The sequence below is a fragment of the Dasypus novemcinctus genome, chromosome 13 (genome assembly GCF_030445035.2).
Source record: "Dasypus novemcinctus isolate mDasNov1 chromosome 13, mDasNov1.1.hap2, whole genome shotgun sequence".
Classification (NCBI taxonomy): Eukaryota; Metazoa; Chordata; class Mammalia; order Cingulata; family Dasypodidae; genus Dasypus; species Dasypus novemcinctus.
In genome coordinates this window covers 1,116,170-1,140,702 of record NC_080685.1, presented here as the reverse complement: position 1 = coordinate 1,140,702, position 24,533 = coordinate 1,116,170, and the positions used below count along the sequence as shown (strand labels likewise).

At 61.0% G+C, this 24,533-nt stretch overlaps 1 long non-coding RNA gene across 1 annotated transcript in view; it reads left to right on the top strand.

The window, feature by feature from the left end:
• Positions 1-13,918: 13,918 nt before the first annotated feature.
• LOC139436252 (uncharacterized) overlaps positions 13,919-24,533 on the top strand; it is a 36,033-nt gene continuing 25,418 nt past the window's right edge. The window contains exon 1 of the long non-coding RNA XR_011645343.1: positions 13,919-14,116. This is a non-coding gene — a long non-coding RNA (uncharacterized lncRNA). The remainder of the gene's footprint in view (positions 14,117-24,533) is intronic.

Below are 24,533 nucleotides of genomic sequence, written 5' to 3'. Positions count from 1 at the left end.
CCAGCTCTCTGCTCTTTTGTAACGAGGAGCACCGTTCCTCCAGTTTCCAACAAAACACTCATCGTTTTCTTCTATGGCCTCCCCAGAGGGGCCTTTAACACCGTTGCTCTACCAACGTCTCTTCAAAGCAATCAAGCTTTGCCTGTGAAGCACCTCACGATTCTTCCAGCCGCAGTCCCACGCCTGGGTGTACGCCCCAAAATCAAAGCAGGGACTCCAACAGCACAACGGTGTTCACGGAAGCATTACTCACAATTGCCAAAAGACAGAAGCCACCCAAGCGTCCATCAGCCGATGGCTGGACGAAGAAAATGTGGTACATACAGTGGAATATTAGTCAGTCGTAAAGAGGAACGGAGCCCTGAGGCGTGTGACGGCGCGGATGGACCGGAGGACGTCACGTTGAGTGGAATAAGCCAGACACAAGAGGGCAAATATTGGATGATGCCACTGATGTGACGCAATTAGAATAAGCAAACTCAATAGTCAGAACGAGAACACAGGTTACCAGGGGATGGGGTGGGGATAGGAAAAGGGAATTAGGCCTAAAATGTGCAGGGCTCCCGTGTGGATGAGGGAAATGTGTTGGTAACGGACGGTGACGATGGGACCACAGCCCCGTGAATGTGATTAGCGACGCTGGGATCTATTTCTGACTGCGTGCCTCTGTCGCTTGGCGTCTTCTGTCTTCTCACCCCCACCAGCCGGCCGCGTCTGAATTTCCTCTGCTCAGGAGGCCCCCATCACGCCGATTCAGTGAGGCCTCGTCTCAGTGGGATCTTCCAGGAGCCTCTTCACAGTAACAGTAGCCCCAAGTTCCCACTTACAAGTGGGCTCGCGCCCCTGGCATGCAGATTAAGACCCGGACGCGCCTGCTGTTGCCCGCGTGATTCAATCCCTAACGCTCGGGAAGGCGTGACCTCTGCCAAAACCTAAGACGACCGCGACAAGTTCACGAGCGCCCAATGAAATGCAGAGGGATGCCATGTTTAGGGACTGGAAGATGTCAGTTCTCTCCAAATTTGTCTATAAATATAATGTCATACCCAATTAAATTAAAATATTTTGGGCAGAAATTTACAAGATGATTCTAAAATTTTTATGGACATGCAAAGGACCTAGAATAGCCAAAACAATCTTGAAATAGAAGAACAGCTGGAGACGACTCTAAATCTATGGTCATCAAGACAGTATGGTCCTGGCATGCAGACAAGTAGTTTGATGGGACAGAATAGAGAGTCCAGAAACAGAGAGCTCACACATCGGCGGTCAATTGATTTTTGACAAAGATGCTGAGGTAATTCAATAAAGAAGGCAAGTTTTCAACAAATGATGCTGGAACCATATTGTATAAATGGATGGAAAAAAATGGACCTTATCCTCTACCCCATAAACCTAAATGTAATACTATATAACATCTAGAAAAAGCATTTAAAAGAATACTCTCATTCACAACCATGGGATATCTTCAAGCAGACACAAAAAACACAAAACAGAATATTAAAAATTGGTAAACTGGACTTTTTTCATGAAAAACTTTCACTTATTAAAAGACATCATTTATAAGACAAAAAGACTAGTCAGAATGTTGAAAAAATTTGTAATACATACATTTGATAAAGGAATTCTAACCAAAATATAAAAAGAATTCCTATAAATAATTAAAAACCGGCAAAAGACCTGAACAGAGACTTCACAAAAGAAGATACACAAACAGCTAAAAAAAAAGATGCAAAAAAGTGCTCATCTTTAGTTGTCACAGAAATGCAAATTAAAACCATAATGAGATACCATTTCATACGCTCTAAAATGACTAAAATTGAAAAGACTGATAGCACCAAATGGGCGAGAATGTGGAGCACCTGGAATTCTCATGCTGCAGGAACATAAAATGATAGAAACACTTTGGAAAAGTGTTACACACACATCTATCCTGCAGCCCAGCAGCTCCATTCCTAGGTATTTATGCAAGAGAAATAAAACATAAGTCTGAAAAAGTCTTGAACAAGAAGATTTATTCTTAGCAGCTTTATTCATAATAGCCCCATCAGCCTAATAGTATCCATCACGAGGAGAGTGGACAAGCAAAGCATGGTATAGTTACACAGTGGATTACTCAGCGATAAAAAAACAATGACCCACTGATATATGCAATGACATGAGTAAAAATATTTTATAGCAAACAAAGCCATGTACAAAGTAGTCCCTCCTGTATAACTCCATTTAGATGAAGCTTAAGAACAGGCAAAATTGATCCATGAGCTAGAAACCCCACTAGTGGCTTCCCACAGGGGGAGGATGGAGACTGCAAGGGCGTCCGGGAACTTGCTGGGCTAATACGATTGTCGTAGGTTTTGTCAGGGTAGGGATTGTGTAGTGTCTACATTTACCCAGACTCACTGTATATACAAATATATTATACTGGTATTTCACTGTGTAGAAATATATATATATGATGTGCATTGCAACATCTGAAAAATAAAAGCTACTTAAGGTAGAGATCAAAAACAAAATGAGGGAAACAGATGTGGCTCCCCTGATAGGGCGTTTGCCTACCACATGGGAGGTCCGCGGTTCAAACCCCGGGCCTCCTTGACCCGTGTGCAGCTGGCCCACGCGCAGTGCTGATGCGTGCAAGGAGTGCCCTGCCACGCAGGGGTGTCCCCGCGTAGGGGAGCCCCACGCACAAGGAGTGCACCCCATAAGGAGAGTCGCCCTGCGTGATAAAGTGCAGCCCACTTGGGAGTGGCGCCGCACACGTGGAGAGCAGACACAGCAAGATGATGCAACAAAAGAGAGATGGATTCCCAGTGACGCTCATAAGAATGCAAGTGGACACAGAAGAACACACAGTGAATGGACAGAGAGAGCAGACAATGAGGGGGAAAGGGGAGAGAAATAAATAAAACATAAATCTTTAAAATAAAATAAAAATACATTTAAGTGGGTTTTCCCATCTCTTTTCTTATCTATTGTAAACACTCAATACCTTAAAATAAAGTTTATTGATGAATAAAATAATAGTTTATGTAGTCTTTTCTCTGCTATTTTCTTCCATGCAATCTAAGCTTAAAGAGTCCTTGCCCAGCTAGAAAGTTTTAAAAATATATTTAATTCATGTTTCTTCTTCTTTCTCTTTTCCTTTCTGTATTTCTCTTTAACCCATCCAGAATCTGTCCCAAGGGGAGGATGGCGACCCTTGTTTTAAAGAGAAAAGAGCTTTCTCCTCGCTTGCAGCTCTCCTCTCCAACTCCTTGCTCTGAGGTGTCTGATTCTTCTGGACAAAAAGGAAAAGGCGGCCCAGCGTGAGGCGGCATGGGAGAGGGCCGGGTGGGGTGCCCGAGCAGGAGCGCACGCCCTTCCCGGCGCAGCCGTTTCTCTAAACGCTCCTCTGTGATGAATTCGGCTCGAAACCGGGATATTCCTGGGTGTCGAAACAAAAGTGCAGCCCTGGGAGTGCTGGACACAGGCCAGACCGTCAAGGCAAGGAAGAGGAAATGCCCTACACGGAGTCTAAGCGTCTGTGACGTGCACGAATGGTACAGACTTGGCGAGCGTGACCCTCAGGGGACACGACGCTGGCCGCCGGGCGCGAGGACTGGGGAGCTGGGGTGCCGGAGCCCGCTCGGCGAGGGGGGCCGCGACGGCCGCGCGTACCCCGGGGCTGAGCTGCGCCCGGGGCTGGCTCCTGCTCGCGAGGACGTGGCCTCAGAGGCGTTGGCAAAGGCGGGTCTCCATGGCAACCCAGCCAGCACCAGGGACACTGCCGAGCACCAGGAGCCGCGGGAAGGGCTGCCCCCCAGGCCTCGGCGGCGCTGGCTGGGGCGTTAACGCGGAACCGGCGCCGTCTGGGCCTCGGGAGACAGCGCTGCGGGGAAGCTCTCGCCGCTCGCGGGCTCCGGGCCCTGCTCCATCGCCGTTTGGATTTCTTCCATTCCGTCGCTTCCAGGGCCGGGAAGGGTCCCCCCGGGAGGTCAGCCTGGCTTTCTTCATTCACAACTGGTTCCGAATAGCTTCTGGCGGTTGCTGAAATTTCAGTCCCTCCCAGGAAGGACACATTTTTACCACCAAAGGAATGAGCTGCTCGCTTCTGAAAGTTTTCCCAGCAGCATTTCGGGTGCAGTGCCTGCGGGGTCCCTCGCCCCCACCAGCGAGTACCCCGAGAGCGCCTCTCACGTGGACACGTGGCCCGGCCGGCGACCACGTTGGCCGTCCCGGGCTGTGTCAGCCCAAAGGGTGCTGGTGCCAAGTCTCGGCGGCTGCCACGGGGCGTGACCGCGGTGAGAAAGTGCCCCTTGGGTGCCTTGAGCTGACTCTTCAGGGCCTTGGGACTGTGAGCTTTACCCAGATAAACGCCCTTTGTAAAGCCAGCCGCGTCCCGGCACCCAGGCCGGGAAGGAAGGGCCCCTGGTAACCGGCTTCTGCAAATAGGTTTAAAAAAACCTTCCTCCACAATTTTCCACCCTAAACACAACCACCTTGATAGAATGTTATGGCCAGTGTCACAAAACACTGGACTCGGTGGCCGTGGGTGTCTGGGGAGGGCACATGCCGTGTTCTCGACACAGGTGTGCGTTACTCTGTGACCTATTAAAGCCGCTTTCCGACGCGGGTGGCGGCGGCAGGCACGGCGATTCTCCAGGGTCCTGGCTGCCCCTCAGCACCCGTCCCTGCCTGCCCCGCAGGGACCCAAGGTCGTCTCCCGCTTTCATCTCCCCCCACCTGCTCAGTTTTCCTGTCTGCCTGGTGAGGCCTCGCTCAGCCTGATCTCTCTCTCGAAGCTTTTACGACGAGCTCGGCGCCGCTTAGTCATAACCTGGTTTCTTTCCAGTCCTAAGTAGGCCCTTCCGGGAATCTGCACTTTCTCCAGACGTGGAAACAGGAGTGCGTCTTCTCTCGGGCTTGGCGTAACTGCACCGACACCTTCAGAAGGAGGGCAGCTCAGCCCCGGGGCACGGACGGACTCAGCCAAAGGTCCCGGCTTAGCAGGTGTCCCTTCTTCTTTCCCCGACATCCGTCCCAAAGCTGCGTGAGCCCGCCCCCTCCCCTGCCTCTCCCCGGCCCCTTCTAGAACTGTCAAGGAGACGTGGTGGGCTCGGGCGGGCTAAGGGGCTACGTTGAGCCGGGAGGTCGGTCGTAACCGCCTTGACCTCACGGGAAGTAAGAGGCGGGGGGGCCGCCCTTAGTGGGGTCCCAGCCCCCATGGCGAGGCCGGCAGTTTCCCCGGTCAGCTCGCGACCCCGGTTCCCTCCTGACCCCTCCTCGGGCCGGGCACCTCGAAGCCCCGGCGCCGCGGCCCCCAGGCCCCTCGCCGGCGCGCCCCAGGCCGCCTGCTCCCCGGCTGGCGCCTTCTCCCGCTAGAGGGCGCAGGACCCTCGTCCAGAGGCCGCTCAGGCCGGTCAGGAAACCGGCTTCTCCTGGCCTTGGCCATGACCCCAGGGTCAGGGTCCCTCCTGGAAGCCGAGCGGGGAGGGGTGGCAGGGCGCGGCGCCGACCTCCAGCGCTGGGCCCCCGCAAACAGGTGGAGTGCTCAAAAGAGACATGAAAGTGTAAAGGAAAAGGAAAGCGGCAGGGCCCAGAGCAGAGAAACGCCCTGGTGACCCCCGCCTCCCCCACGCTCCGTCCTGAGAGTCGAGCACCACGTGGGCAGCCGAGCGGGCGTCACCCCGCGTCCCTCGATTGGGCGCCGCTGTGGCCTCTGGACCCCGGGACCTGTGGGCCCCTCCAGGGGCGCGGGGGTGGGCACGGCCCATGTGGGACCCGGGGCCCTCTCCTGGCCAGCCCCCCTCATCCAGAACCTTCCCCACCACGCGCACCGCCTAACAGGCGTGCCTGCCCCTCGGGGGACCCCCCGGGCGCCCTGATGCCACCACTTCAGGGGACCCGGGTCCTTCTCCCGCTGGGCCCCTCGGGGCAGCCCCAGGCCCCAAGCCCAGGCTCGCTGAGGCCTCCCCGGGGACCCCGTGTCGGTGCCTCCCCGAGGGCGCGCTCCTGAGGCGCACAGGAGAGGGCCTTTCCCGGCCGGGCTGGAGCCCCGCGTGACCCCGACTCCACCCCGCGAGCACCCTGGGGGCGACGACTGCGGCAATGTCCTTCTCTCCCAGCAGCCCTGCGCGGCCCCCGGGGGCCGGTGTGGGGCAAAGTCTCCAGCCCAGGGTTAAGGACCAGTTGTGCTATCGGGGAACACGAGGCGGAGGAAGCAGGGCGTGGGGTGCTCTTGGCGCCTCGTCTGGAAATGCACAGCGGCACCCTCGGCCTGAGCGCATGCGGGAAGGCCACGCAGCGGCCCCCCCCACCCCCAGGGCTCCCTCTGCAGCAGCATTTGCTGAGCTTCCCCATTTGCTGAGCCCCCCATTTGCTGAGCCTCCCCGAGCCCCCCTCAGCGGCCCTCAGGCCCCGCCCTGCGGCCTGCTGAGACCCCGCTCATCTGTCGGAGCTCGTGTGCCCAGTGCTGCCCCACCCCACACTCTCCCACCTCCCGGTACTCTTGGAGACCCCCACCCCGACGGCCTCCTGGCGGCACAGCAGGCCCAGGGCCGCAGGGGCTGGCACCACCGAGAGGCCTGACGCTGGCCCACCCCGGGGAAGGAGGCCGCGGCGCAGGCTCCAGGCCTCACCTGCCCTGGGAAGCCACCGTGTCCACGGCTGCTAGCGCTGGCTCGGGTCCAGAGCACACCAGGGACGGGTGCCTGAGGCTGGCGCCCACAGGGGGGCGGACAGGTGGGCCACACCGACCGCGGGGACAGGGTGCAGAACGAGCGGGGCAGGTGCAGGCGGCAGGCGTCCCTGCGGGGTGGGGGTGGGGGTGGGAGGGCAGGGCAGGGCAGGGCCCACAGCCTCCATAGATTTGGCGGTGGAAGGAAGAGGTTGTGTGAGATGAGAGAGGAGGTGGGCTAAGGCCACTGCAGGGAGCCCCCGAGCCCTGGGAGGGAGCACCTGCAGGCCCCACTCCAGGGCCCCCCACTGCAGGGAGCACCTGCAGGCCCCACTCCAGGGCCCCCCACTGTAGGGAGCACCTGCAGGCCCCACTCCAGGGCCCCCACTGCAGGGAGCACCTGCAGGCCCCGCTCCAGGGCCCCCCACTGCAGGGAGCACCTGCAGGCCCCGCTCCAGGGCCCCCCACTGCAGGGAGCACCTGCAGGCCCCGCTCCAGGGCCCCCCACTGCAGGGAGCACCTGCAGGCCCCGCTCCAGGGCCCCCCACTGCAGGGAGCACCTGCAGGGCTCACTCTAGGCTCCCCCTGCAGGAAGCACACCTGCCCGGAGCCTCAGCCGCTGGCCCTGCCTCCACCTGGCGAGGCTGCGCTTCCAGCCAAGCCCCGCAGGCTGGGGCCTGGAGTCGGGGGCTCCACGTGGCTTTGCGGACCCTCCCTGTGGCGCGCACAGCCGAGAGACTTTCCTGCCTCCTGTCCCTCTCATGGTCCCGGGGGCCGCCTGGCGCCTCTGCTCCAGCCCCCGCCCAGGGTTCCTCCACAGCCTTCCCCAAGCAAAGCCCTCGCCTGTTCACTCCTGACTCGGCGTCTGCTTCCGGGAGGTCTGGGCTAACACGTGGGCCTCGTCCTGGCGATACTCGGAGGTCCTCGAAGAGCCTTAAGGAAGGAGCTGCAGGTTAAGCTGCTTTGGAAAAGGGCCGGTCTGGTTGGGGTGGAGAACCTGACGGGAGGGGCCTTCAGGGAGGCCCGTGAGGCCCGGCACGTGGCCAGGTGGGAGACGGCGGCAGAGATTTGAAATGCGGCTGGAATGGGGAGTTACTCGGGAAGAAGCGGCGGCACTTGGCGCTGGTTAAATGTGGGGGGCACGGGAGGGGAGGGTGGAGGGGCTGCGGGCAGGTGTGCCTGCTGTCCAGGGAAGAACGCTGCATCTGAGGGTGGGAAGGTGAGCTCTGCCGTCCCCTGGGCCAGCCGCTGCCTCCCTGCTGCCCGGGGACACCTGTCAGCAGGTGCGCCCCGCCACGCTCCCCAGGAGCCTTCTGATTGTCCACCTGGCCACACAGGCACCAGAGGCCAGGACGGGAGTGGAGGCCCTTAAAAAAGAACAAGGGATAAACCCGAGGGTGCCCTGTTGTCCGACGGCCCTGAGCTGGGTCAAGCTGACCAGCCCTGGGATTCTGGGACGGCGGGGGCTGGACGCTGGGCCCTTCATGCAGAGGCCTTGCTGTGGGCAGCCAGGGACCTTCCGTGGAGACAAATCACGGGGGTCCCCGAGTAATGGCCGCCCACAACCTCGTTCCCGGACCTGTGAACCTGCTGCCTTGGTGAGAGGGGCGCTGCAGCCGCGGCTGGGGCTGGGGCAGGGGCACGAGGCCACAGTTGGCCCGGCCTGCCTGGTCAGCCCTCGGGCCACAGGGTCCTCGTGAGAGGGTCGCAGAGGATCAGGAGAGAGGAGGGTGCCACCAGGAAGGGGCTGCAGCCAAGGAAGCGGGCGGCCCCAGACACTGAAAAAGGCGAGGAGAGCGACGTGTCCCTGAAGCCTCCGGAAGGAGACGGTCCCGCCAGCGCGGGGAAACGACGCCGGGCGCTGACGTCCAGCCTGGAACAGAACTGACTCGCGTGGCTTTAAGCCACTGAGGTCGAGCTACGTTGTCACGGCAGCTGTGGGAAACGATGTCTTGCCTTCTAAGGACAGGAAGGCAGCGGGCGGCTGCACCTGTGCCCGGTGGCCCTGCTGCAGCCGCTCGGCCACTCAGGGGCTCCCTGCCTGGACTCCCTTGCAGCTAGACCCCGAGCACGCGGTCAGACGCGCCTGCGTGAGGGGGGCGGCCACGGCGGGCAGCAGGGCTCCTGCTACCTGGGCCCAGTGGTGGGGAGGGTGCCCCGGCCTCTCCAGGAAGCCCCGGCCCTGTGACGGGCTGGTTTGCGACGAGGTCTCGCAGGAGGGGTTGGCAGCTGGAGGGCGAACGTCCTGCATTCTCACCTGGCAGCCGTGCTCAGGACGACGAGAAAATGGGGGCCAGCGTGCACTTCCCAACCACGGCAGCATCTCTGCACAGCCGCTGCTGGACCGCTGACCCTGCTCAAGACCCGGGCGGCCGCGGAGGAGGGCCTCTCCCAGGTGAGGAGCCGGGAAAGCTCCGGGGGCTGCGGGAGGGCCTGCCCTGGGAGCAGGCGGTGTGCAGCCGAGGGGGGAGTGAGAAGCCTCTTCCAGAGCCAGGCACCCCGGGGCGCGGGTCCCCGCGGGGAGAAGGGTCTGTGCGGGAGGCGGGGGCCGGGAGCTGCAGGACACAGCTGGAGGACGGCCGCTGGCCCCTGCTTTCCCCGGAGCTTGGAACGTGCCCAGGAGACGACCGACGCGCCCTCGTGGGGTCCAGCCCCACGTGAAGCCGAAACTGCCCCCTGGAGCCGCCAGCCTCATTCGGCAGGTCCGACTCCCTCGACAGTTCCCGGGGGCTTTGGAAACCAGAGGCGGCGGGGGTCTCTGTGCAGGGCTTTCATGTTACGTGTCCCCTCCCGGGAATGCTCGGGGCCCTGGGCCCAGGATGCTGCCCGGAAAATTAAATCTCACGGCGGCTTTTGAGACCAGACCCCGAGAAGCAAGGGGGGCCCGGGCGGGGGCGCTCGGGGCCAGGACGTCAGCTGCTCGGCCGGCAGCGCAGGTCTCAAGCGCCCACGGCCGCCGGGGTCTGCCAGCTTTCTCGGCTCTCACCAGGCAGCTGGTAGCGCAGCCGCACGCCTGCCTTCATCTGAAGAACGCTATCCCTGGAAGGCCTTTTCCTTCCCAGGCACTGTTGGGGCAAGATTTGCCGATTACCACCCCCGAAAATCGACCCTTAGGCGTTTTTGTTCTTTTGACTCAAGGCTGAAATATCGTAACCCAAAAGTCTTGGAAGGTGCAAGTTAAGACCTTGCCGGCTGGGAAGCAGCTGTGGCTCAGCTGATAGAGTGTCCGCCTACTGTATGGAGGGGCCAGGGTTCAAACCCCGGGCCTCCTGAGCCGTGTGGTGAGCTGGCCCACGTGCAGTGCTGATGCGCAAGGAGTGCCCTGCCATGCAGGGGTGTCCCCCGCGTAGGGGAGCCCCACGTGCAAGGAGTGCGCCCTGTAAGGAGAGCCGCCCAGCGCGAAGGAAAGCACAGCCCACCCAGGAATGGTGCCGCCCACACAGAGAACTGATGCAGCAAGATGACGCAACAACAACAAAAAAGTGACAGTTTCCCAATGCTGCATAACAAGAGTGCGAGTGGACACAGAAGGACACACAGCGAATGGACACGGAGAGCAGACAACGGGGGAGAGGGGTGGGAAGGGGAGAGGAATAAATAAATCTTTAAAAAAAAAAAAGACCTCGCCGGTAATTCGTCATTTAATAATAATCGATATATAATGCCGTGGCCGGATCCTTTCCAACATTCTGCAGCAGAACAACTTCTCAGGAAGGGGTGGGGTGGGGCGGGGACCAAGAGGGAGAGGGCATTGAGTGATGAGCACACTGCCCTGGGAGGGACCCCTCGTGCCCCGGGAGCCCCTCCTGGGGCGGCTGGCCGCCCTCTGTTCCCCTCCACGACGGCCTGAGCCTCGGCCGCCGAGCCGGGGAGCCACGTGGCTGGTCAGGAAGGCCTTGCCAGCTGAACATTCAAGGGGAATTCTGAGAAGAGCCACCACCCTCCAGGGCCACCCCGAGCCCGTGGTCCCCATTCGTGCCGCGCCCAGATGGCCTCCATGATTTAAAATCCCAGCTGGCCGCCGCCCTGAGCGCGAGCTGGCGTGTTTCTGCCTGGCGCCTGTTCTCCCAAGCGTGGGGTCCTTCAAGGAGCTGCAGCTCCCGGCCCCCCACTCTGTGCGGAGGCCTGAGACCAAGGGCCTTCCCAGCCCAGACCCCCGGCCCACACCCACCAGCTCTCCCAGGGCCGGCCGGCCCTCCAGGAAGCCTGAGAATGGCCGGCTCCTCTGCCCCCCCAGAGCTGGTGCCGGCGTCCCATGGGCTGCGCTCGCCAGCCGGAGCCAAGGCGACGCCCAGCGCCCCACCTCGCTCTGGGGTTCAGAGCCCTGGGGGCCGGCTTCACCCGGCCGCCACCTGCTTCGGGGGTCCTGAGTCGTGGCGTTAAGGTCGCCACCACGTGAAGGTCACCGGCCAGTTTTCCGCCAGGCCAGCGCCGATGTCATTCCAAGCTGGTCGAAGACGTAACGACCCACGTATTTTGTTGTTTGCTTCTGCTTTGAGGTGACCCCAGCCCTTCCTGCACCCCAGGAAGCCGGAGGTAGATGTGCTTCAGCCATTTGTGAACCGCCAAGAATCGCCTACTCAACACTCTGAAAAGGAGTGCAAGCTTTTCCAAGCACAATTCCAGCGGGAGGACGCGGTGATGCGAACGCATCCTGCTTTGGAAGTAACAAAACATCGCCTGGAGCCCTGCGCTTCCGGTCCCTCCCCGCAGGAATGCGCTATTGTTTGTAAATACTGGTTTCCAGTTTTGCCTTTCTGAACGGTCAGAGTAGGTAACCGTGATTGTTTTTTAAAAGCACTGCTGTTGAGGTAGAAGTTAAGGCAAGTAGAGGCTCCCATTTTAGGGGCACAGTTCAGGGGGTCTTGACAAATGTCCACGTGCTATACCCACCACTGCCGTCAAAGGAGATTGTTTCCTTCTGTCCACAAGGACCCCCAGCCCGTGCCCCTCCAGGCGGCTGCTGTCTGCTTCCTGTTGCTATAGATGAGTTCTGATGACTTTTAATTTTAATGAGCATACACTGGGCAAATAAACCCAGGCTGGACCCCTGAGTCACGAGCGGCCCAGAGGAGGCAGGAGGCCGGCTGGCCCCCTGAGCCCCCAGGTCCGGCACCCCGGGCCAGCTCCAGCCCAGCTCCCAGTGCCCGACGCCCAGCACATCGTGAGAACTAATGTGTCCTAGCTGTCAGCAGCCTCTAAGTTTGGGGCAGTTTGTTACACAGCAGTAGCTAACCAAGGCACTCTGGAACGTTGGTCGTGGAGACACTTGAAACGCAAGGATGTGCAGCCTTCACCTGCTCTAGCCCCAGGGAGCCCGAGGCAGTTCACGAGAGCTGCTCCCACCCCCCAGGCTGCAACACAGGACAAGGAGGCTGCCGGGACTCGCTGGGGCTTTGCAAAGGGGACGGGCGCCCCAGAGCCCTTCCTCCCTTTCTTTCCCGGAGGAGTGGGAGGAGCCAGAGCCTGGGAACCTTTGTCTCCACTTGGGACGTCCAGGCCTGTTTCCTCAGGGGGCCCTGGAGGAGAAACGCGGGAACGTCCCTGCCGAGGCCAGCCTGGCGGCTGGTGGCGGCTGCGCTCGAGCTTGGTGCAGCACCAGCCCATTCTGCCCGCGTCTCTGGCCGCTCCACCTGCTCACCAGAGTCGAGCCGTGCCCGGCGGGTGCTCGGCGCGTCAGCCTGGCTCCCGGGGCTGGGGGCGCGTCCTCCGCGAGGGGTCGTCGCAGGGGATTGGATTTGGAGATGGGTGATTTGGCCTCTTGTAAATTCCGTCTTCCCCAGCCTCCCGCGGTGTGGTGGGGTGAGATGAGGACACCGACAGAAGTCCATCCCTTGTCCTCTCTTTCCTGGAAGCTCCGATCGTTTTCAACCAAATCTCCAGGCCATGGAAAAAAAACATCTCTTCTGGGCCACACATTTGACTCAGAGAGGACTCCTAATGGGGTGTATGTAAATCAGCACGCTGAATGTTTGAATAACCAGGGGGTAAAGGAAGGGACGAGCACTTCCTGACAAACACGGGCAGTCTGCGGCTCGCAGAGGCTTCTTTTGAATTAGCCACAGTGAGTAACAAAAGAAAATGACCCTGCCCGGTTCCCCCGAGCATCCAGTCGACCTTGTTGGTTCACGTGAGCATCTAGTCGACCCTGCCCGTTCACCTGAGCATCTAGTAGACCTCGTCAGCTCACCTGAGCATCCAGTAGACCCTGCCCGTTCACCTGAGCATCCAGTCGACCTCGTCAGCTCACCTGAGCACCCAGTCGACCCTGCCTGGTTCACCTGAAGGTGGGGCACGAGGGACAGGGGGGCTTCCTGGGTCTGGACAGGCCTTGCTGCCCAGCTCGGGGTCACTCTGTAAACGCACTCAGTGCTGTGGACCATCCTCTGTGGCCTGCAGTGAGTTTCTCTGGGTCACCTGCCGGACAAGAGAGGAGAGGCAGAGGCGAGACTGCCCGGGCGCTCCTGCAACCGGAGCGGGCAGCAAGCGCGGGCGTAGCGCACGGCGGGAAGCCAGGGCCCCGCCCTCCGTGCTGGTTCTTGGCGTCCTCTTCAGTCAGAAGGCTGTCCCCTCGGCCGAGGCCAGCTCTGGCCGGCGCGCGCCTTCCGGAAGGCTCTAGGCACTGCAGGATGCGAGGTGGGGCGCTTTGTGCTCAGCTGCCCTGGGACGCGAGCGTCACGCCCGCTGGCACCTGACCGAGTCGGAAAAAGGCCCCAGGCTGTCCCAGGTGGCTGTGCCGAGTCCGAGCCAGCGGAGATCCCGGAGATCCCGCAGGTGCGGGCGGGGGGCGGGGGGCGCAGCTTGAGGGCCTCCGGCCTCCGTGGCGGGCCGGCCCCGCGCTTCCCTCCGCAGCCGCTTTCCCAGGGGCCGTCTCCCCTCCCTCGGCTTTCTTGCTTCGCTAGGAAAATAAACGTGCCGTCCCCGCAGTCAGGCAGACTTGCCCTTGTCCACGGCGGCTCAAGAACGCGGGCCAAGAGGCGAGCGAACAGCAAAACAGGAACCATTTACGGCGGCGACCTGAGCCGCAACCTGGGTTTTTAAAACAAAGCGAGGGGTGGGTCAGGGTGCTGAGAGGTGATGTCGGGGCTCTCAGAGATGACCTGAACACACAGTCCTCGGACACGCTTAAAAAGAACCTGGCACGATGATCCAACCTGTGGGCCCCACGCCCTTTTTGGAATGAGCCAGGCAATTCTAATAACAAACTCTCCACATTTCCTTGGCACTGCCACCTCCAGTCTTCCTCTGCCTGTGCAGTGGCCGTCGAGCCGGCGGGCAGCGCCCAGGCCAGGACACCCCGCTGGGGGCCGCCGGGGCCTGCTGGCGCCAAGGGGAGGGCCTCGGGGCGCTGTGTGCTTGGCTGGCCCTGGGCGACACTCTGACACGTCACAGCTGCGTTTTAATGCCCGTGACGCAGGGACGCGGGCGCAGCGGCGGGGGAGTTCCCCTGGCCGTCGTAAGGTAAGGCTTATCTCTGGGCTCTTCAGTCACAGGTGACGGAACCTGTTTAAATTGGCCCAGGTAGAAGGGGACGTTCACACGGGGATGTGCTGGTGTCTCAGGAAGCCGAGGGCGAAAAGGGCACGCAGCCTCGGGAGGGCAGCGGATCAAGCCGCGGCCCCCGCGGGTGCCGCATGCCGCCTCTGGGTGGAGGGTGGCGTCGTCCGAGCGCCAGCGGGCTGGGGCGGCGTGGAGTCCAGCAGGCAGGGCAGCCCGAAGAGGGGCAGGGGGCAGAAAAGCAGCCTCCGCCGCCCCAGCTGGGAAGTGAGATGAAGAAAGCCTAGAAAGGGAAGGACACGTCAGCAGGCGGCGTCGACGCGTGGAGACGTTCACCCTCCTCCAGACTAAAGGAAGTCCCCGCTAGTGAGAAAGCAACTGTTGTAAAAGCATTTGTAAAAAGCGTACCATAAAAATGAAAATATAAAGTATAATGTGGTATCAGTTAAGGTTTCTAGCAAAGAGAAGAGAGTGACTCCTAAGCTCAGAAACCACAGGGGAAAAACCGTCAAGAAAATCCGCCCTGGCCTGTTTCGGGCGCCGCTCGAGCCCAGGCTCTCTTGAGGTATGTGGCAGGTGCACGTGGCCTCCTGGGTCTCCCAGCGTCGAGCAGGGGGAACTCCTGTCCTCGCTGTTAAAGACGTCGAGACCACCCGGCCAGTGGCGGAGCCGACGCTGCTCCTTGAACGCTCTCCAAAGCCAGGCTCCAGGCCTTCGGACCGCTGAGCCGGGGCCAGCGGGCAGGTCCACCCAGCGGGTGCTTCCTGTGCCTCCCCCGCAGGCCAGGACGCTGCCGTGGGTGCGGGGGGGCCGGCAGGGCGCCCGGCCCGGGGACTGGGCGCCCGCTCCGCAGAGCCCGCAGCCACGGAGAACGAGGGAACTGGCCAGAGGCTCCCCCTCGGCCGGCGCTGAGCGGAAGGCACCGGGCCCGCGGGGGGCCTCGGCCGGCCCGGGTCGAGCTGAGCGTAGGAGGCGCGGGCTCCGGGAAGGAGGCGCCAACTCGGGCTGGGCTTGGGCCAGTGGGTGCCTTTCTCTAAGACGGGGAGACTGAGGGAGCGCGGGCTCTGCTCCAGCTCATTCACGTCGGGGAGGGGGGTTGTGAGTTAACGGCCGCGCCCGCCGAGCAGGGCGCCCGCCTGCGCCTTACCTCGCCGTGCCCTGGTACGGAGAGGAGGGGCGCCGTCCCGCCCCTGCCAGCCACGGCGGCCTCCGCTCGGCGCGGTTCTCCCCCAGTCAACACCAGGCGTGGGACTGGGTGCTCTGCCAGCCCGTGAGCGAGCCTTCTCGCGTTTGTTCTGCTCAACCTGAAGGGCTCGTAGACACCCAGGCGAAGGTGTGAGGCCAACAGCAGCTCCCGGCTTAGGACACGCACGCAGCAAGCAGCACACGCCTCTGCTGTGTCATGTGTAGGTGACGCACACGTGGTCTTCCTGTCACAGCGTGAACAAGGACACAGCCAACCTCTGGCAGACGGTGGACAAAGGGTGGGAGAAGACAATTTTAAAAAGGGGGAAATATAACCAGCCAACAAACATGGAAAATATTCAGGGTCACTAGTAATTCAAGAAATACATCTTGAAACAGCCATAAGGTAGTTTAAGGAGGTACCGGGGATTGAACCCAGGGCCTCGTACACGGGAAGCAGGTGCTCATCCTCTGAGCCGCATCCTCTCCCTGGCTAGTCTTTCTTTAAATACTAAATTAACACCTGGGGAGCCCTGCAAAAGTGGCGCTCCCATACAAGGATGGTGACAGTGGAAAGCAGCCCACACGTTTTTGAAAGTAACTTAGCAAGAGTCATAAAAATTCCACCACTCTTTGACCCCATTTCTGCACTTGGGGATTCTATCTGAAGGAAAAGGCCCCGTGTGCCACAGTGTTTTTGGGCCAGCAGCCGGGAGGTGGTTCTATAGATTATATAAATCACAGTAAATCCACGCAAACTGGTGTCGTGCAGCCCCAAACCGAGAGGTCCAGGGAGGGAGGTTAAGTCCCAGCCTCAGGTCAGTGCATCGATGACGGGGAAGCGGACATGGCAGGAGCCACAGCCCTGTCCAGGCACAGCTGTCCCCGGCCACGCCGGCTGAGTGGACGCCCCTGGAACGGCTGGGGCAGAGCTGTGGCTGAGAAGGCGGGGAGGGCGGGCCCCTCCGCACTGGCTGTGGACCTGCTGGCAGGCACTGCCCGCCTCGGCTCGAGCTGGACCTGCGCTGCGGGCAGCCGGCGGGCACTGGTGCCTGTCCTCTCCGTCTGCCCTCCACTTTGCAGGGCTTTGTCTTAAGGGCTCCCGGGGCCCCATGCCAAGGCTCGAGGCCTCCCCGGGCTCCTCGGCGAGCCCTCAATGCCGTGTCCATGGCCTGTGGGCTCAGGCCATCTCCGGGGGGCTGGACATCGGGTCCAGTGGCTGCGTGGGTTCCGATGGTGTGAGCGGGAGCCCTGGACAGCCAGCCCTGGGGATGTGAACTGGAGCAGCAAGGGCCAAGGGTGCTGAAACCGACCAGGGCACAGCGGACGCGGTGGTGCCTCGGCACCTGCCCGGTCAGCTCGGGAGAACCCGGCCAGCAGCCCTGGGCCCGTGCGTCCTGCCTGCTCCGTCCCCCTTGCTCCCGCCAAGCACACAGGCGTCTGTCCGCCCCGCGTGGCCAGGGGGGGCCGGTGAGTTCTGCTCGGCTCTAGGCCCTGCCCTGGCCGGACACCCTGACCCTGCGGTGATCACCAAGCCACCGCAGGCTGCGCTGGAGCTCAGCTGAGAGCTGAACGGACCGCCGGGCTCCGAGAGTCCCTGAGGGCCTGAGGCGGGGGAGATGGGAGAGCCAGGCGGGGTCAAGGCTCGAGGAGCAGGGGGGCAGTCAAGCTGCAGTGGAGGGACCCGGGCGCTGGAGGGGCTGGAGGGGGCTGGAGGGGGCTGGAGGGGCTGGGGGGACTGGAGGGGGCTGGAGGGGATGGGGAGGGCGAGGAAAGTAGAGACAGAGGGATGGCGAGAGACAGAGAGAGAGAGAGGGAGAGAGTGACAGAGATGGAGAGAAACAGAGAGACAAGAGATGGGGACACAGGAAGAGGCCTGCGTCTCGACGCCCTGCCTTGTCAAGGGGGATCCTGGAAAGTGATGGAATGAGTCTACACGGGGCACCCCCCCACAGAAGCTTCCAGCACCGTGGGGTGGGCAGAGGGGCTGCAGAGGCTCAGAGCAGTGGGGAGGCCATGCAAAGGGGCAACCCTGGGCGCCTGGCTCTGGAGGGGCAGGGGGCCACGGCGCAGGAGGCTGGGGCTCACAGGGGGCAGAGGTGCTGCCTCCTTCGGGGGCCAGTGAGGGCCGGTTCCCAGCAGGGGCACAGAGCCAGCAAGGAGGAGGGAGCTTGGGGAGCCTGAGGCGGCCTGACTCCTAACGCCGGCCAGCGGCTCTAGGCCCGGGCTGGGAAGGAGGGTCCCAGCTGAGGAGACCCGCCCGCTCCCTCCACTCCGCAGCCCGCGCTGCACGCCCCCGTCCCCGTGCCGCCCCGGGTCCGCGTCCTCAGCGCCTCCGCGCCCGCCGCCTGCCCGCCTCGGTGGGCGTGCGTGCTGGTTCAGCCCAGGTCCTCGGGCACCAGGACCACCGGCGCCCACGCCCACGGAAAGGCTGCGGGACCCGCACAGGCCCGGCCCGCCCGGCCCAGAGTGCCGCAGCCTGGCGCGGGGCGGGCCGTGCCAAGGCCGGTGCCGCTCGGGTGGGCCCACCGCGGTCCCAGGGACGGAGGCACAGAGAGAGGGTCAGCAGCGGGGGCCGGCCCTGCGGGGGAGAGGCCAGGGGTGCCGCACGCCCCGTTCGTCACAGCCTCGTGGAAAGAGACAAACGTGTGTCGAAGAAACCTGAGCATTCTTTATGTTACTTTTTGTTTCATCAAGCAGAGAGAGTACAGAAAGGCCCATTTAGGATGTCTGTCCTGGTGACGGGGGCCGGTTCCCAGCACACCCCCCCAGCCCCCTGCTCACCCCACGGCCCAGCGATGTCGGCGTGACCAGGGCCCTCTTTAGGGGCAGGTCATTCGACTCCCCCTTCCCCGAAGCGGCCAGCCGACAGGACTCAGGCGGAGCCCGGGCAGCTCGAGGGGGGCTCGGCTGGTGGCGGCCGGCACGGGGTCCACCCCGATGTCGCCGCTCCTGCTGACCGCGCCTGCTGGCCTCTCCTGCGGCCACAGCCAGCGTCCTCTGGGAGAGCGAAGCGTGCCCGCTTCCAGAGCCCGGGCCACAGCGGTCCCTCGGCCCCTCCTGGACCCCCTGCGCCCACAGGGCCGCGAGCAGCTCTCCTCTCCCTTGGCTCTCCTCTCCCTTCTCCGCTCCGCGAACCTCAGGGCAGGGCTCTTCTTCCCCCCCAAAAGACGCCCTCCCCCCACTTCTCCCCAGAGAGGAAGCGCGCTGGGCTGAGGGTCAGTCCCCGGGACACAGGCCGGGCACGCCTCCTCGCGGACGCACGACGCTTCCTGGGCCGACGCTCGCAAACGCCGCGTCCTCTGCGCTGGCCCTGCGCGCCCCCTCTCTGAAGGCCGCTCCTCTGGCCTGGGAGCTGGACTCCGGCTGAGAAGCCGCACTGGCCGCGGCCCCCGGAGCGCCTCGGGCACGGCTGGGCCCAGTTTACCGGCGCCCGGCTTGGACTGCGGCCGAGGGTCCGTGAGTAGTCAATCTGGCCTCCAACAGATGGCCGGCTTGTGTATCTGTCCAAGAGCTGGACCAGACACTGATGGGCGAAGGGGCCCCAGGCGGGCGGTACGTGGTCACCATGGGCAGAGATGACGCGAGGAGGCCCCCCGCCCCAGCGGGGCCCGCCCCCCTTCAGCGGCTCCTGCAGAGCTTGAGGCAGGCTCAGCCCTGAGCCCTGCACCCCTGGGAGGAGCGGGGGGCTGGGGGCGGGGCGGGTGCAAGCGCCCTGCACGTGCGGACGCCGAGGAGAGAGGAGCTCAGGCGCCCTTTCCGTCCTTGCTCTGCCGCTGCCCCCGGGTGCCTCCTGAGTGGTCCCCGGCCTCGGTGGACTTACCAAGCGTCCAGCACCCCAGCCCTCACCCTGCACCGCCCTGGTCACTCCCACGGGCTCCTCGCTGGAGCTAAGTCCACCTCCGGCTCCTCCCTGCTGCCTGAGAGATCCTGCTAGAAACTGGAGCTGACCACAAGCAGTGCCTGGTCACCGCACCTTCTGACCAGGGGGCGGTGTAAGGACGTGAGACCTCCGGCCACCAGGCCTGACGTGGCCTCAGCCTGGTGGCAGAAAATGTGGCTCAGAACACGTGGCCGAGGTCACCCAAGCTCAGGCGAGGACTCGTGTCCAGTCCTGAGCCCAGCACCATCCTGGAGCCGAGCGTGGAGACCTGCTGCGGCCCGCCAGGGTCTCCAGGAGAAGGCGGGAGGTTTTACGTCCACACGGGTGTTTTCAGAAACCGGCTCAAGGGACCGGGGGCCGGCGAGCCTGACGTCTGGGGCAGCCGGCTGCCGACGGCCCGGGCAGGGGGACGTGGTAGTGCGTCTGGGGGCCGCAGGCCCCCACTGGAGGCCGGGCGGGTTCATGCTGCAGGTGCGGGCTTGCCTGAAGACCCTCAGACGGTGGACGAGGCCACACCAAGGTCGGCCCTCTGCCCGGAGCCTGTTGGTTAGGGCCACGCCGCAGCGTCTTCAGATGACCGGGCTACGACCCGACCGCCGGACGCAGCCGACCACGGACGGGGCCCACGGGCCGCGTCGACCCTCGTGCGCGCCCTGTCCACCCGCGATGGTGGCTCTGAGCACGCCCTCCCCGTGCAGCCTCTGCGTTCCTCCCTCTTGTGGGAGCCACTGGGAGGGGGCCTGAGAGCCCCCTTGTCAGCCCGGGCCGCCGCCCTCGTTCCGGGAGAGTGCGGTGGGAGCGCCAGCTGAAGGCCTTCCATGCCAGCTCCCCTCAAGCGACTCCCACCCATGCCACGGCCGGCATCTGCGCCCACGCTGGCAGGACCCTGTGTTTTCACCCGGCTGGACGGCCTCACCCCCATGGCGAGGGAGCGGGGGCCGGGGGCCGCGTCCTGGCTGACGAGACCCCATGCTCGGCTCTCCCGGGCAGGGCCTGGCGGGTTGCCCCCTCAGCCGCCCCCCGCCGCTCCCAGCAGGGCAGCCAGAGGCCACCGCTGGCCCCATGCGGCCTCCTTCCCTGGACGGGGCGTGCGGTGAGAGGTGTCAAGTCAACTGTTTCCTGATGACAAATAGTTCTGGGGTGGAAAATAAAAGCAAGAAAAGAATAACGAGACGAGCCACTCCAGCTTGTTCTTTTTCCCTTTAGAGGGAAACGTACAAAAACCAGAAGGAAGCAAGATTTTGCCGTCAAGTCCATCTTCCCAGAAGCCCCCAGCAGTGGCTCGGGGGTGTGGCCAAGGCCTGGCCTGGCTGACCGGACGCTTCGCGGTGGAGCTGGAGCAGGGGGGCCTGGGAGCCCGGCGGCTGCCCCGGGCTGTCCTGGGCTGGACCAGCCACCGTGGCAGGTGACCCGCCAAGCCTCCTCCAGGGCCAGCGGGGGCCAGTGCTGGCCTCGGTGGCCCCCGAGCCGGAAGCTGCCCCCGGGCCTGGGGAGCTGAGCCGCGGGCTCCCCCTGAGGGGTCGGTGAGAACCCCAGATTCACGGGGGGCCCGGGGGAGGGGCTGGCCCCCAAGCCATGTGCCGGTGCCAGGGCAGGTGGACAGGGAGGGCCCAGCTGGGATTTCAAGACAGCAGTGGGGAGTGGTGCCCACGGAGCCCCCGCCACCCCAAGGCCGAGCTCTGCTGCCCCGAGGCCTTCCCGGCCTCAGCTCTTGGTCTCCCCCATTGCGCCTCCTCTCTGGTGCGGGGGTCCCTTTCCGGCACGCCTGCACCCTCTTCTGGACGGCCTCGTCCCCTCCAGCACACGGTCAGCCCCCAGGGGTCCAGTTACTGACCTGAGGATGGCGTTCTCTGTCCCCGTGCTGGCGCAGCAGTGCGCGCCCATGACGCAAGGCGCGGCGGGCTGTGCTGGAAGCAGGGGTCTGGGTGGCGAGGCAGGTCCTTGGCCACCTGTCCCTGGGGCCTCCACAGCTGGGGGCACTGGAGCGGGCGGTGGACGCTGGGGTGAGAGGCGTGTGGTGGCCGGGACCGTGGGGACAGCCTCTCCCATCCAGAGCCGCTGTCTGTGCTCTGGCCATTCGGGCCATGCGCCTCTGACTGCCAAGGGAGCCGGGAGGCCAGGTTTCCTGAAGGTCCTCTTTTTTGTTTTTTTGTTTTTTTTAAAGATTTATATTTATTTCTCCCCTCCCTCCCCCATTGTCTGCTCTGTGTCCATTTGCTGTGTGTTCTTCTGTGTCTGCTTGTATTCTTGTCAGTAGCACCTGGAATCTGTTTTTGTTGCGTCATCTTGTGTGATTTCTCCATGTGTGCGGCGCCATTCCTGGGCAGGCTGCACTTTCTTTTACGCTGGGCGGCTCTCCTTATGGGTGCACTCCTTGCGCGTGGGGCTCCCCTACGCGGGGACACCCCTGCGAGGCAGGGCACTCCTTGCGCGCATCAGCACTGCGCATGGGCCAGCTCCACACGGGTCAAGGAGGCCCGGGGTTTGAACCCTGGACCTCCCATGTGGTAGACGGATGCCCTATCTGTTGAGCCAAGTCCACTTCCCTCCGGGGTGTTTCGAAGGCACAACACTCACTCCTTCCTCGCCGGCCGCCTCCGCGCATATTTATGAGGCAGCTCAGAGCCAAGTCCCTTCTGCTACCAACCGCAGAGGGACGAGGCAGGGAGAGCCGCTGCAGCACGCAGTGGGGGGCCCCTGCAGCCATCTCCTCACCGGAGCCCAGCTGCGCTCCATGGGCGCGCCCGCCGCAGAGGCTGCTGGGAAGGGGACAGGTGCTCAGGCTGCCAGAGGCCTCGCCCAGCCCTCCTCCGCCACCAGGAGACAGCGCCGACCCCCGGGCAAGTCCAAGTGCAGCTGCCCTCGTGCCCCCTGCCCGGGCTGCCCCGACCTTGGGGTGAAAAGGGAGGCGGCACAGCATCGCCCGCTCGCTCCTGCTGGGCTGAGCACTTCCCTTGGGGAGCAGGCACCGTCCTCTCCTTGAGCCCGGAGGGACTGGGAAGGCTCAGGCCGCGCAGTCTGGTTCAGCTTCAGAGCCCGGCGCGCGCATCGCCTGTGCCCCCAGCTCTCCCATCGGCCCCCCTTTCCAACTGGAACCGTAATGTCCCTACTGAAAATCCCTTCTGGCAGGTAGGCCCCTCCTGAGACCCCCCAGGGGTACAGAGAGGGCACTACTGGCTGCTCTCTTTGCCTTGGCTCAAGTCCACCATCTGCTCTGAGCCCCCGAAGCCCCCTGCACTGGCCCAGAGGCGCGTGGGCAGTGCTTCTACCTCCCTTAGCCCGCAAGCGCCCAAACGTGCTCTCGGCCGCCCACGGATTAAGTTTATCAAGTTCAACAAATGTTACATCGACAGAAAGCTTCCAGTCTGTGCTCCAGTTCTGTCATGTGTCCCCAAAATGTCCTTTGGGCATTTTTTCCTCCATTATTAGATCCAGTTGGGAATCATGTATTGCCATGAGTTGTTAATGTCCCTTTAATTCTCTCTTACTCCCTTTGTAACTGTGGAAACATTTACAACATGGACTTTCCCACCACCCAAACAGAAACCGCATCCAATGAGCATGAACTTCCCCTCTCCCCCTTCCCCCAGCCCTGGGCTCAGCGTTTCGTATTCCAGCTATTTCATGTAAGTGGAATCACACAAAATCTGTCCCTTTGTGTTCGACTTATTTCAATGAGCGCGATGCCATCAAGGTTCCTCAGTGAATATCACGTAACAGGGCTTCTTTTTTGGGCTGGAAAATATTCCATCGTAAGTCTAGACCACATTCTCTTCCTTCGCCTGCATGGAGACACTTGGGTTGCTTCTCCCTTTTGGCCATTGTGAGTAATGGCGCCGTCAACACCGGTGTGCAAGCGTCTGCGCGAGTCCCTGCGCTCAGTTCTTTTGAGTACAGACCTGGGAGTGGGCTTGACAAGTCACCTGCTTTTTCTATGTTTAACTTTTTGAGGAACTGCCGAATTGTTCTCCACAGCAGGTGCGCCATTGTACATTCCCACCAACAACATGCTGGAGTTCCCATTTCTCTTCATTCTCACCAGCACTTGTGTACTTCCTGTTTTTTTAATTTAATTTAATTTTACTTTATTTCTGTTTTTTTTTAACAATAAACACCCTAGTGGGTCTGAGGTGGTATCTCCTTGTGGGTCTGATTTACATTTCCTTAATGGATAATGATACTGAGCATCTTTTCATATGCTTATTGGCCTGTTGTATATCTTCTTTAAGAAATGTCTATTTAAGATTTTTGCCCATTTTTGTAGGGAATCCTTTAGAACTCCTTCTCATTTCTTTCTGGCATATTTTCCCAATATTTTCTTTGTGGTTATCACGAGGCTTAAATTTAACAACCTAAATCTATAGCAGTCTTATTTGGTTTGATACCAACTTCTCAGTAGCATGTACAAATTACATTCCTATGCCCCTCCAGCCTCCACCTTTACGTAGTTCTTGTTGCATTACATATTTAAACATTAGCAGTCAGAAGCCATTAGATTTATCACTACTTTTTATGCGTTTGCATTTTAGAACCTGTAGGAATTAGAAAGTGGGGTTAGAAACCAAGAAATACCCTAGTCCTGGCATTTGTACCTGTCTGTCACTGTTACCCTCCCTGGAGATCTTTGTTTCTTCATGCACGTTTAACCTACTCTCTAGTGTCCTTCCCTCCAACCCGAAGCGCTCCCGTTAGCATTTCTTATGGGGCCAGTCTGGTAGTAACAAACCCCCTCAGCTTTTGTTGATCTGGGAATGCCTTAATCCCTCCCTTGTTTTTGAAAGACACTTTTTCCAGACACAGAATTCTTGGTTGGCAAATTTTGGCTCTCAGCATTTTGAATATGTCATCCCACTGCCTTCTTGGCTCCATGGTTTCTGATGAGAAATTGGTACTTAGTTTCCTTGAGGCTCCCTTGTACAAGACACATTTCTTCTTTCTTGCAGTTTTTAGAATCATCTCTTTATCTTTGCATTTAACAGTTTCATTATCATACGTCTTGCTGTAGATCTGTTCACGTCATTCTTTTTTTCTTTCTGTTTCTCAGACTGGATACTTTTAATTGTTTAATCTTCAAGTTCTCTGATTATTTCCTCTGCTAGTTCCAATCTGCTTTTGAATACTTCTATAGAAAATTTTCTTTTCCTATAAACTTCAGTTCTGTTTGGTTTCTCTTCATGATTTCTATCTCTTTATTGACATTCTCCTTGTGCTCCTTTTTCCTGATTTCCTTCAGTTCTTTTACCATGTGTCCCTTTAGATCTCTGAGCATATTTAGGCCCATTTTTTAAAAAGTCTGGTATTCCTCCTTGATGG